Source organism: Protopterus annectens, chromosome 4.part1 (assembly GCF_019279795.1).
Source record: "Protopterus annectens isolate FY-2018-M chromosome 4.part1, PAN1.0, whole genome shotgun sequence".
Taxonomy (NCBI): domain Eukaryota; kingdom Metazoa; phylum Chordata; order Ceratodontiformes; family Protopteridae; genus Protopterus; species Protopterus annectens.
This window is the reverse complement of record NC_056734.1, coordinates 792,800,170-792,813,320: the sequence shown is the minus strand read 5'-3', so window position 1 is coordinate 792,813,320 and position 13,151 is coordinate 792,800,170.

Below are 13,151 nucleotides of genomic sequence, written 5' to 3'. Positions count from 1 at the left end.
ATGAATCAAAACAGCTTCCAAATCACATTAATCTTATTTATGTCCCAGGCATTGTTTTTTTCTTCATTGATGAATATGTGTTTTTATAACAAAGTAAGAACAGTATATCATGAGGGGGTTTATGTAGGGGCGACATGATGTCAACATTTTATTTATTTATTTATTTGTCATTTGTTTACTGGGAAAGTCTGACTGGGTCATATGGTAGCCATTTTCAGTAGAGGTCAGGGGTGAAAAGCTGCATATACTTAACATTACAAAAAATTAGACAGATATACCCCCAGATTCAATAAACTCTATGTAGGAATAGTGCAAGCCCTACACAGAGTGCATCATGGCCATGTCTGTAGCTCCCCCTTGGCAGCATGCCTTGGATATTAATGAAGGCACACTACTGAGGGAAAGCCATGTACACAGCTTCTGAATCAGTGTAGAGGGTGTGTTACAGTGCTCAGAGATGTGTAAGACACCCCTGCACTGTCAAAGTGCTGGACAGCACTGAATTAGAATTTCTAATGTGCTTACTTGGCCAGTTCTTTTTATTTTATTTGTAGGTGGTGTGTTACTGTGCCTGGAGATGCGTAACACACACCCTGCACTGTGAAAGTTTTTGTTTTGTGTGTGTTTGCATTGCATGGTGCTTAGCAATGAACACATGCTAGACATCTGAATATCGAAAATGGATGCTTTCAATTTCAATGTAAAAGGTTAATTTTAAGTGTAGCTGAGTGGGTTTGCATGGCACGGTGCTCAGCAGTACTTAAGCATAACTAAGAGCTATATAACACAGCAAGTCACCATATCCTCACTGGCTGAATGGTTAGAGTGATGGCCTTATGTGCAGTTTGAATACCATCATTCAGCTTTTTATATGTGATAGGGAAATGTTGTAAATGTTTTTTATTTTTTATGTATACATTATAATGTGTAACCGAGTCAGTCCAGCTTGAGCAGAAATCTATTATCAGCGGAGACCTGAGTATAAAAGTCCCAGTTACACACAAGTGTCCAATACATTAAAGTTACACTACCAGATAATGTAGTGAAATGCATATTTTAGGGGATATAAATTAAAATAGATTTACATAATAATAAATTATCATTAATGAAAAAATACTTTCAATAATTTTTTTTATTTGTGAAAAACTGTAGTTTCCTTGTAGCTAAGCTCTGCTATACCAAGACAAGAAATGCTTAAATGTGTCTTGTTTTAGCAGTACTTAGCAACGCATAGTCCGCTTAGCTGGTGTGAACACTGCTAAGCAGTCCCAGTCTAAGCAGTCCACAGTTTAGCTAAACAGGTTTGCGCACAGCAAAGTGTTGCTAAGCAGTCCTGTTTAAGCACTGCTCAGCTGAGCTCAGCATTTTTGCGCAGTGCTAAGCATTGCTTAGCATTTTCAAAAATCGACCAATAGTAGCAAAGTGTAGGAGAACAGCCTTAGTTAAACTGAACAGGTGGGAATGCAACCAGAACCTGTTGGAGTTTGATCACTGTAAGAGGTATGGCTGGAGATGGAGAGGGACTTCGCACCTGAGTGCAGTGCTAGGGCATTTTGGAGTCCAGGATCATGGTTGGGCTCTTCGTCAAAGACCATGGTGGTAGACTGCTGCAGGGCCATTACCAGGGCTCTGAATACAAGTCCAAGGCCTGGGACTGTCTGGCACATAACCTCACCACTGCAACTGGAATACACCACACTGGAGAACAGGTGCATCATCATTATGATGACCTGAAGCAATGGAAGGGGAGCTGTTGGCACAGTGGACCCAAGACACTCGGAATAACAATGCCCCACAAGTTTATAAGTAGTGTCACCATTGTTTTACCAGTTTCTAGTAGGAATATCTGATAGATAGGTATACATAATGATGTGTTTCTCTCCCCACAGCAGCAGAGGTGAGAGCTTGCAACCTGGAGACCCATGCAGGGTCCCTGGCCAGGTTGTGGTGAGAGTGTGGTGAGTACAGATATATCTTGCAATATTTAGTAATCTAATTAAGAAAGAGTACAGTAGCAACTGCCACTAGATATATTATGTTTTGAGTGGACTGCAGTGAATGTGTTCCATACCATGGAGTGATATATGTGAGTATTGCCAGGTACAGTTCAATACAGATGAAAGCAGGAAACATGGTAATGTTAAGGAAATAAACTTGATACTGCAGTAATAAAGTGTTCAGGACTACCATGAGTATTCTGTATTAATAATACATGTTCTGCTAATAAAGTGCACCAGCATGAAAAATGAATATGGAATAAATTAACTGCATTATTAATGTACAGCAAATGCAGTGCAACTGCAGTCAGAATTGTGAATGAAATAAACTGTTAGTAGTGCATAGACTGTGCAATAACATTTGTCTTTCAATGCCTGCAAATTTTTAATTGCTATCACCATGTCATGTCACCCTCAATAATGCTTTTTTCTGCTAAATGTTGTGTGTAGTCTGGGCTGTTGTTCAAGAAATGTACTATTACAGGTGCTGTTACCTAAGCATGAGTATAATACAATGAAGTCATTAAAGGTTGGCCAATAAAGAACTGTGTTTCTAAAGTGTTGGTGTGGAGCTGTACTACAAGATAAAATGCAATATGAAATTTGTTCTGCACTAAGATCTGCACCTAGAGTAGTACTGTCTAAGATATTATAGTGTGTTTTTCCCAGGATTGTTGTGTGTTAATCTTTGCATTTCAGCTATATGCATTCCTGAATGTACGTAGGTACGCTGATGCAAGGAAGTATGAAACTGTTATAGCTGTAGAGTGCAAATATGCCATCTGCAACTGTATATGGGTAAGGTTGTCAACCCAGCACCCCGATATTGTCTGTACAGATCACACATATTCCCATCCACTAGGGATTAAATGTGTACAGCTGCATTCCAAGTATTAATACACATTTCATCTACTATCTCTGTCATGCATGAATCTCATGCATGTATGTTCAACTGTCATGGCAGTCTTGTGTGACACTCAGCCTATATTACCAGGTCAGACTTTGTCAACAGGTGAGCTTTAGGCACATATCCATCAATCAAAACACAGCAGTGGACCAGTAGCTCATCGTGATATGCAATATATGTGTTGATCATTTTGACACACACACACACACAGACCAGGGTTTGAATCCAGGAACAGGTAGTAAGTATTATTTATAGTAACAGAGAACTAGTACTGACTATTTATAGAAACAGTTATGTATTGTTAACTGATATTCTCCCCACAGAACTCGCAGGCAAATACATGTTTATATTATCTGTGTGAAGGGTATACTAATGTCTGTGTCCAGATGTACTAGTGCATAAACAGTTTTGCTCAGCAAGGTGATAAGTATTAATTAAATACAATGTCCAGATATACAGTAGTATTCCAACTTAATAAGACAAATATAACTGTTTATTGGTGACATGGCTCTATGCCTGGTATGTCTGTGAATGTGCTGATAATGTAACCCCATGCCTGCCAATGACAGCAGGATAAGTGTAAACTCTCTGTACTGGGCACAGTATATGTCTATCAAGTGTCATGGTGTCACGGATAGTGATTACTGTTGCCAAAAACCTTGGACACACATATAAACTCCAGGTGAAGTATGCCAGTAGCACACTCACACAACATCAATGCACAGTACACCTTGGTAGTCATATATGTTCTCCTGACATGTAATAGTCTCCTGTAGTTTTGTACCTGTAGGTGTTACAGCTTGACCTATACTGTCCCGTGTGGATAGCTTGAGAAGTATGTACTTACTACAGAAGCTCTAGGGTGCTTTTAGACATAAAGTAATGGTAGACCTGTAGAGCATAGAGCAGTACAATTGCGAAAATTATAGCCTATACAGTTGGTAATGGAATGTCTCTTTCTCTCTCCCCCACCCCTTATCTGCATCTCAAATTATTGTTGTTATACTTTGGACATGTTTTCAATTCCACATATGTTGTTGGCCAAACCTAATGTTGCACCTTGGGTTGTATTATTTTGTTTATATACTACATTGGTTGCATACTACCTTATCTTGTTGAAATACCAATGTTACTGGCCTTTTGCTGTAACTGTTACTCACATTTTTTATTTTATTTTACATTTGTTGACTGGGCCTAGCTGGATTTATGTCCATTTTCAGCAGAGGCCCGGGGAGATAAGCTCCAAACAGTTCAAATAAAGTTCACATCTACAGCAGTACATATTTAAAATGCAAATACATTCACCGTAAAGAAAAAAAATTTAGGTATCACACATTTATAAAGTATAAAAAAATTCAAAATATTTGACTAGACTTAGTACAATTACTAATGAAGTTACAATTAAATGTTCAGAAAGAATAATAGCTAAAAAGTACAGTATAAATGTAGATAAAAGGAAGATAAAAAGAAGGTAAAATGGATTAGCAGTTGAGTAATACATCTAGTAGTACAACATGTCACTTTTTTGAGAATACAGTAAAAAGTAAGAGTATGATGGAGAGGTAGAATAGTAGTTGTAAAGATTAAATTGTTGCAGAGATGAGAAGGTAAGGCTGAATCAAGTAGACATGCTGTCATAATACTGACTGTTATTTAATTTATGACTGTGTTCTGTAAACTATACAACCTTATTGTTCTGGGTTAATTGGAACACCCATGCATGCTAGTTATAACTAACATTGAAATATTCTGTTCATGACTAAACAATACACTTTGACAAACCTCAACACCATAGTATGACTGGGTAGTGTGGCTCCAGCGGATCTGCCTATCCCACCTCATCACACACACACACACACACACACACACACACACACACACACACACACACACACACGCACACGCACACGCACACGCACACACACACACACACACACACATCTTCCACTTTCTCTTATTCCCTTCTGTTAGCAAATAGTATCCATAACTGATCAATACTGTGTGTTTGTTAATTTAAAGTATGACCACAGCAGCCTACTTATACAAGGTTATCCTGTTTTTTCACCTGAGAAATTAAGAAATGACTTACAGTTTCCCAGAGCAGTCCTTGGTCAATTGTGATTGTTTCTTAACACATACTTGTCATTGCTTTGTGACTGTTTCCAGCCCCCTCATCTGAGCAACTAACAGGGTCTCTACCCACTTTACTCCCCACCCTGCCCCCAATTTCCTCCTGCCCCCAGTGGTCCCACCTTTATTGCACTCAAACCCCTCCCATCTTTCCAATAGCCAACCACAGCACTAACCCAACACTACCTCCTCCATCTTCCCTCTGCTATCACACCTCCTCAACTACCATGTACAAGCATACCTTTCCTATGCTCACTGCATGCACTCTCCTTGCATATCTTACATCCTACCAAAGCTCCATCATTCCCCCACTCAACCACTACCACTGTACTACTACTCACACCACCACTCATGTCTCACCCACACTCAGCTCCCCTCCCACCAGCTCAAGAACCATCCCTATGCACCTCCCACATATTCTACCAACTATATTACTCAAACATAAAGCATCCCTACAACTTAACATAGTAACCCTCCCACCATACCTATTACCCACAGAGCACAATCATAAAGTTTCCCTTATAAACAAACACATTCAAAAACTGAGAAAACTAATAATCTCATGCATATCAAAACTAGTCTCAAGTGGAGACATCCACCCCAACCCTGGCCCTACCATCTCCAACCCAAATCCTCATAATCAGACTGGAAACCACAACTTCTCCCATATTACAGCCAATAGAAACCCAAGTGACTTCCTTCTACTAAGCCTAAAAATTAGAAGTATATCCAACAAAGTCCATGGACTCCATGCCACCATAAACTTGTACTCCCCAGATATAGTCATCCTGACAGAAACCTGGCTAAAACCTCACATTACCAGTGAGCAAATACTCCCTACAGGTTATGGCATACTAAGAGTAGGCCAGCTAAACAAAAAAAGGAGGTGGTGTAGCTATAATATTTAAATAGCATCTAAACATCCAGATCTTAAAATCATCAGCTCCACAAATAGGCAATGAAGAAATAATATATACCAACCTCAAAATTAACCAAAACAAAACCATCAACATAATTGGATGCTACTTCCCACCTGGCCAAAACATCCCTCCACTAGAAAACCTCCTCAGCTGGTCTACCCACCATTTCCCCCAAGAAACTATCATCTTAGGTGATTTCAATATTGACTGGCAATCCTGTTCTGGCAACAATCCAACCCATCATGTACACCTTCATGGCTTCACCCAACTAGTCCAGTCACCAACCAGGATAAATAAAAACTCCAGCAAGCACACTACCCTGGATTGGATACTAGTCAGTAAGAGCCCCCAGTCATATATAACAAGCTGCTTATCAGATAGCCTCAGTGATCACTCCCCAACATTCCTACTCAAAAAATACCTATACCAAGCTAAACCTGTCATCTACTGTCAAATACGTAAAAAACTAAACTTTAACCCACTCACATTCATCTCATCCCTCAAAAAATGTAACTGACATCCTCTAAAGTACCTCAGTCTAGATGACGCAGTTTAATTTTTTAATACTACCTTCCTGAACATCCTTAATTACCATGCCCCCATAAGATTTTCCAAAACCAAATCACAACCCTCCCCATGGCTACAGAAAACCACTAAGACAGAAATGAAACACAGGGATAAAGCCTGGGAGCACTGGTGCAAAACCAAAACCCCCTCAGCTAAACAGAAATTCATAGAACTACGCAATAGTGTCAAAAAGCTAATAAAACAGGACAAATTCCAATACCACCAGTATGCCCTAGACTCCTCACAACACCAGCCCCAAACAATTCTGGTCCTCCATAAACTCCATCCTCCACCCAGGTAAAGTCAGTACCCCTCCTCCTAACATCCCTCACTCCTCAGAAAATATTGCTACCTCATTCAACACACACTTCACCCAAACCATACTATCACTAAACCCCCCTCCCCTCCAACCCACACCTTCAACTAGTAATCTCCCCACTGCCTTCTCTTTTTCTCCTGTACCTACCTCCAACATAAAAAAACTCTTAATTAAACTTAAACCCACCAAATTAGCAGCAGACAACCTCCCAAGTGAATACCTACAAATCGCAGCTGATGCTCTGGCCTACCCAGTATCCATCTTGATTAACTGATCTCTGTCAGAAAGTTACGTTCCCACACTGTGGAAAGTATCACATATAATTCCCCTCCACAAAGGCAGACAGAACTAACCAATTACCATCCCATAACTATTCTTTCTCCACTCTCCAAAATACTAGAGAGATGCATACACTCTCAGGTCCCAGACTGCCTACTTACTAACAACCTCCTTTCCAGTAGTCAGCATGGTTTCCGACCAAACCATAGCACCACCACTGCCTTACTCTCCTTTACTAACACTATCCTTCAGCATAATAACAATGGCTATCTCTCCTCTGCTACTTTCCTAGACCTATCTAAAGCATTTGACATGGTCCCACACAAACAACTTATCTCTGTCCTCAATAACCTATCCTTCTCACAATCAGTCACCAACTGGTTTCAGAGTTACCTATCTGACCGCGAACAATCTGTTGTATGGCAGAATGACATATCTCCCCAACTACCTGTCTCAATAGGGGTTCCCCAAGGATCCATCCTTGGACCACTACTCTTCTCTGTTTACACCAATAATCTAGCCTCTGCCACCAAACATGGCACACTCATACAATATGCAGATGACTCAACCATCATCTGCTCAGCCCAGTCCCTACCCAAACTGCAAAAAGTCACACAGGAAGCCTTTTCCTCTGTTGAAACATGGTTATCCGATGCCCAATTAATACTCAGCCCAAACAAAACTAAACTACTCATCTTCCAACCCACCAAACATACTCAAAACAACTCTCACTTTAACATCACAGCAAAAGACAACACCACTATATACCCAACTGAACACACCAAATTGCTATGAGTGGAAATAGACAATAAACTAAAATTTGACATTCACATATCCATGACCGTAAAAAAAGTCCACAAAAAACTAGGAGCATTATAAAGAAATAAGCAATTTTTCACCAAAGCAGCAAAGATTTCAATAGCAAATTCCCACCTTATCTCCACCCTACTTTATGCCTGTCCAATATATACCAACCTAAGGCAATGTGATCTAAACAAGCTAGAGACCTGCTACAACAAAATCGCCAAATCGCCAAATCGCCACAGGGGCATCCTACCGTAGTCACCACTGTCTCTCACTTGCTGAACTGGGCTGGCTTGAACTCCCTCACCTCCTTCAGTGGTATCAACTCTCACTCGCCCACAAACTAGTAAACCATCCACTAAATGTCCCATCCCTCCAGAATCTACTCCAATCCTATCACACAACCAGACCACTAAGATCCAGCAACAAAAATCACTTGCAGATCACTAAAGCCAATAACTCTGCTGGTGAAGCACTATTCTCTTGCGCCATAGCCAAATTATGGAACTCACTCCCACCCACAATTACCTCCGTACCATCATGCACCCACTTCAAAACTTTACTAAAAGCGCACCTAAAAACATGCTGGCTATGCCCTTGCAACTCCCACTCTAATATCATCCATCCCATCCAACCACTACCTTTCTCTCCACTCCACTAACTACCTTGATTATAGCAAGCTCAGATGCTCATAAGCCTAGTACTTATTATACAGCAGGAACTTCTCATGGTAACATTTGTTAATGTCTGTTATGTACTTCACAGATAAAGATTCTAGTTGTCTACTGATGTACTATGTTCTTCATCTGTAAATATGTTGTAAGTAGTTGCTATGTTAAATTGTTAATTGCCATGTAATCCAATGTAACTACTGTCTGTTTATTTTACTGTGGTGCTTTTCTCCCCAGGCCTCCGCTGAAAATGGACCTATGTCCAGTCGGACACTCTCGGTCAACAAATTTAAATAAATAAATAAATAAATAAATCTGGCCGCAGCACTGGGTCCCAGCACTTCTGGGACACAACCTGGAGCTGCCTCCTTCACTGATCCTGCACCAACCATGGGTGGAACCACCTCAGGGGATGGTGCTCACCCCCAGTGGTGGGGGGTGGAAGGGAACCTGTCACCCAACATCAGTTTCCAGGGTTGGTGCTCAGGGTCATCCACCCTGATTTGGATGACGGTGCCAGATCAAGAGCAGACTGGTATACCTGGAGAGGCAGGCCGGCACTGGCACTCAGCTTCCAGCACAGCCACCTTCTGGGATGTGAAGGGACAATCATGACTGCCCATGGGTGGGGATCTCAGTCCCACTGTTGCCATCTGGGGTCACTTGATCCTCCGATTGCCAACCATCCTCCCCATCCAAGGTGTTTACACTCCTCATGTGTCATACACCTTTCTTGTCCGCTGTCTTGTTTGTCTTGTCTGTCTGCAAAAACAAAATCTCCTATCCAAATTACCTCCCAAATTTACCTACAACCCTCCCTCAACATCCCAGTCTCACCTTAAATAAAACTGGGCATCTGTCCCAAAAAAAAATTACCCCATACGTAGCTCTCCAATTTACCTGCACATACACTGCCATCAATTAATCATCCCATCAATTAATCAACAAAGTTATCTCACTCATACCCCTCTCTGTGGGGTGTTAGGCTCCAAATTCCAAACTGTCCACATCATGCACAACTGTTGCTGTCAAAGAAATGGACAGCTATGGTCCTTTCCTAAATCCATCCTGTACATCCTTACATGACTCTCATATTGTTTTTCCTCCTGCTTGCCCCGATTTCACCACTTTTGTATTGCCCCCTTTTCTTTTTTGAAAACAGCATGGGTTTAAGCAAGTAAGTGTCACTGAGCATTGCAATGAGTCACTCAAACCCATGCAAACCCACATAAAACTATTTTAGTCACCTCATTTGATTCTGACACTGTTATCTACATCAATAAAATAATCACCCCTTCCGAGTCTTGAACCCAGGACTCTATGAGCCACAGCCATGTGTATTAGCCCACTAGGCCAACTCAGCTCTTGTGAGCAATTATTGTTTCTTCAAATATATCATGCATTACTGTGATGTCACATCACCAAAAATGTACCCTTCTGCAAAGTCTCAAACCCAGGACTATGTGAACCACAACATAATGCATTAGCCCACAAGGCAAACTCAGCTCTGATATAACATCATCAAAAATTTATAGCACTGTCAAGTATTAAACTCAGGACCTTGTCAAATATAGCATAGTGTGTGAGCCCACTAGGCCAACTCAGCTCTGTAAAACAACTTATGTTTTACAAACATATCCTGATTGCCAGTGACACATTACTCTTACATATAATGGGAGTAAATGACACCATACTTGGGCCTATGATACAGACACTGAACCAGTATACAGCCACATATATGTAAATGAATGTACAGGAGGCCTATGATATCAGGTAGTGCTGACAACTAGATAGACTGTTACAGAATGTCCACAGTTGTGCCCCTACTTATGGCAGGGTTGTCATAAATCCTATTCTGTGTGCTGAATTAATAGCAAGTCAGTGCAAATTGATTTTATAAAATCATGACATACAGGTCACTGTCACATGTCATACCCATCTGAACCCACATGCCCCTGCCAATCCTGTGAAACACACTGTATGCATGCACATATGTCTTGGAAATACTCCTGCCATAATAATGACTCAGTAGCTGTATCTGTTACATTCCTAGCATAAGTCACATCTGGACACCCACAGTTCTGGCCTATAGTCCAGTCTGTTGCATGACAACTACATGCATGTGAATGCAACTTAGGCATAACTGAATCCTGCAACATCCAACAAAGCTGGTTGCTGCTGCAGCAGTCACTGCCACCCACGGTAGCAAGTTAAAGGCCTGGAGGGTGGGACACATGTCACAAATATGAACATGTGTCCTAAATGTCACCTCCCACTCTCTGGCTGACACTATTACTTAACATATGTACCAGAGACACATGTCTCACCTGGACTGTTATGGGCTTCCCCACCCTGGCCATGCTGTGACACAAGAGCTGAGACTGTTCCCTCAATGACATTAACAGCTTGCTGTCCCCAGTGTCTTCAAAATCCCTAGTATAACTTCTGGCTAGAATGCAGGAGATATGGCCTGCTACACATGCAGCAGTATATTCATGTACCTGCTACAGACCTACCATACCTCCCAAACCCCTACAACAGGGCATCCACACAACACCCATACATAAAAGGTTGGAGAGGAAATGAGGCATGTAACACAGTCTCTCCCTGAAAAGATACAAAGCTTATAGACCAATGTCAACTGCACCAGCATGCACATTCAGATAAAAAGGATGTATGACACTCACATCTGCCTGTCTCCTTACTGACCCCAACACATATTGTTAAACAGGACACTGCTACAGAATCAGAAAGTCTGTTAACAATGACCAGACATAGCATGCAAAACTATGGACATACATCAATCCAAACAGTGGACAGTATTTCTACCTACCCTCTGTGATTTTGTAGCTCCCACACCTCAATAATGTCCTCCTCACAGGCCAGGAAAAAGGGCAAGGCCTGCATGAAAACCTTAATTATATCACTGTGTTGCCATGCCATTGGCTAATTAAAAGGCAACCCAACTCTTCCGTATGCTATTAGCAAGTGTGAATCACAGATCAGTGCACAGGAATTCACCTGTTCATGAGCATTCCCCTACAAAAGTCAAGCTGCTGCATATGCTACAGGTCTGAGACTTTCTTCATGAAAACAGACTGCAATTTCCTACTAAAAGTACCACTGGATTTCTTCTCACAAAGGAGTACAGCACTATACCAGGTATGTCTTAGAATTAAGCATGTAATGGAATGCAGATGGGGATACAGTCATGGGAAATAGGAATTTCAACAGTAGGTCTCTACAACATATCTTGGAATGACATGTTGCTGTTAGTCTGTTGCCAGCACCTATGTCCTTTCCTTTTGGCTCTGTCTGCAGTGACATAGATCACAGCTCTGGCCACTGAGTCACGCCAGCAATGGTCAGCTCACATATAAATCTCACTGGATTGTCTGTTGTACAATAGTGACAGTAAGTACTGGTGGATACAACCATTTACTATAATTTTGTTGATTGTACTTCATGCGATTTACATTAGTGCTAAACTACCATTAGAAAAATGAATACCAAAATTTAGAAATTTACAACAGTGAATGCGATACAGCATTTGCTGTTGTGAATTTCTACATTTTGATGCAGATCGCACTATAGTAGGGATTGGGAAATGTACCCTTTCCCTCACTATAGTGCTATCCCGGAATTTGTATATCTAAGTAGTAGGGGGTGTGGGGGGTGAAGCCCTCACATAGTCGGTACAGGGGGGCTTTCCCCCCTGAAAACACGTTCTTTACTGTGCAACACACAGTAATGCTGTTCCTGGAAGTGTGGTGAATGTTGGAATTATGTCAAATTTGAACATTCACCACTTCCGACTTCGAGATTTTTGTAATTTGCTGTAGTGAATTTCAATTTTGTGTTTCGTAGAAATGATAATTCACCTACAGTGAACTTGACAAAATTGTAGTAAACCGATACAGCTGGCATATGACATCATGTACTGTCAGCGAGCCCCTCTCAGTCTGTAAATGTCATACAGGCTTAGTTCAAAGATTGCCCAGGTGTCCCTGACCATTCCTGACATACTCTGGCTAGGTCACTGTGTACTCCACACCTGTATGTTATTGCCTAACACCTATGGCTGGCATACCTGGTGACCGCCTGCAGCAGGACTGCAGGTTATAGGCAGTAGTAGTGGGGAGATACTGGCTCTACCTCAGCAGTAGTGTGTACATATTGAGCATACATTGTAAGGGAATGAATGCAGTACCAGATATTAATGCAGCATTACTGTGTTCGGAGGGTTCTGGCATGTCACAAACACATTCCCCATACTCTGGGGACAGCCATCACATATTATTCAACTGGTTTCCAGAAATCCACATTGGTCTGCCAGGGGGTATACATATATCAGTCACATGTACACATTCTGCAAACATCTGGGTACTGCAGATGTCAGAAACCTACGAGGAGGACATCCTACACCACATATTAACTGCTTGCAGTTATTGTGTAGCAGAGATGTTGCCTGAATGTCCACATGTATTTGTAGTACCACTCACGTATTTGTTTAATGCAGGCTGTATGACAGGGTACTGTAACATTACCCATAGGGGA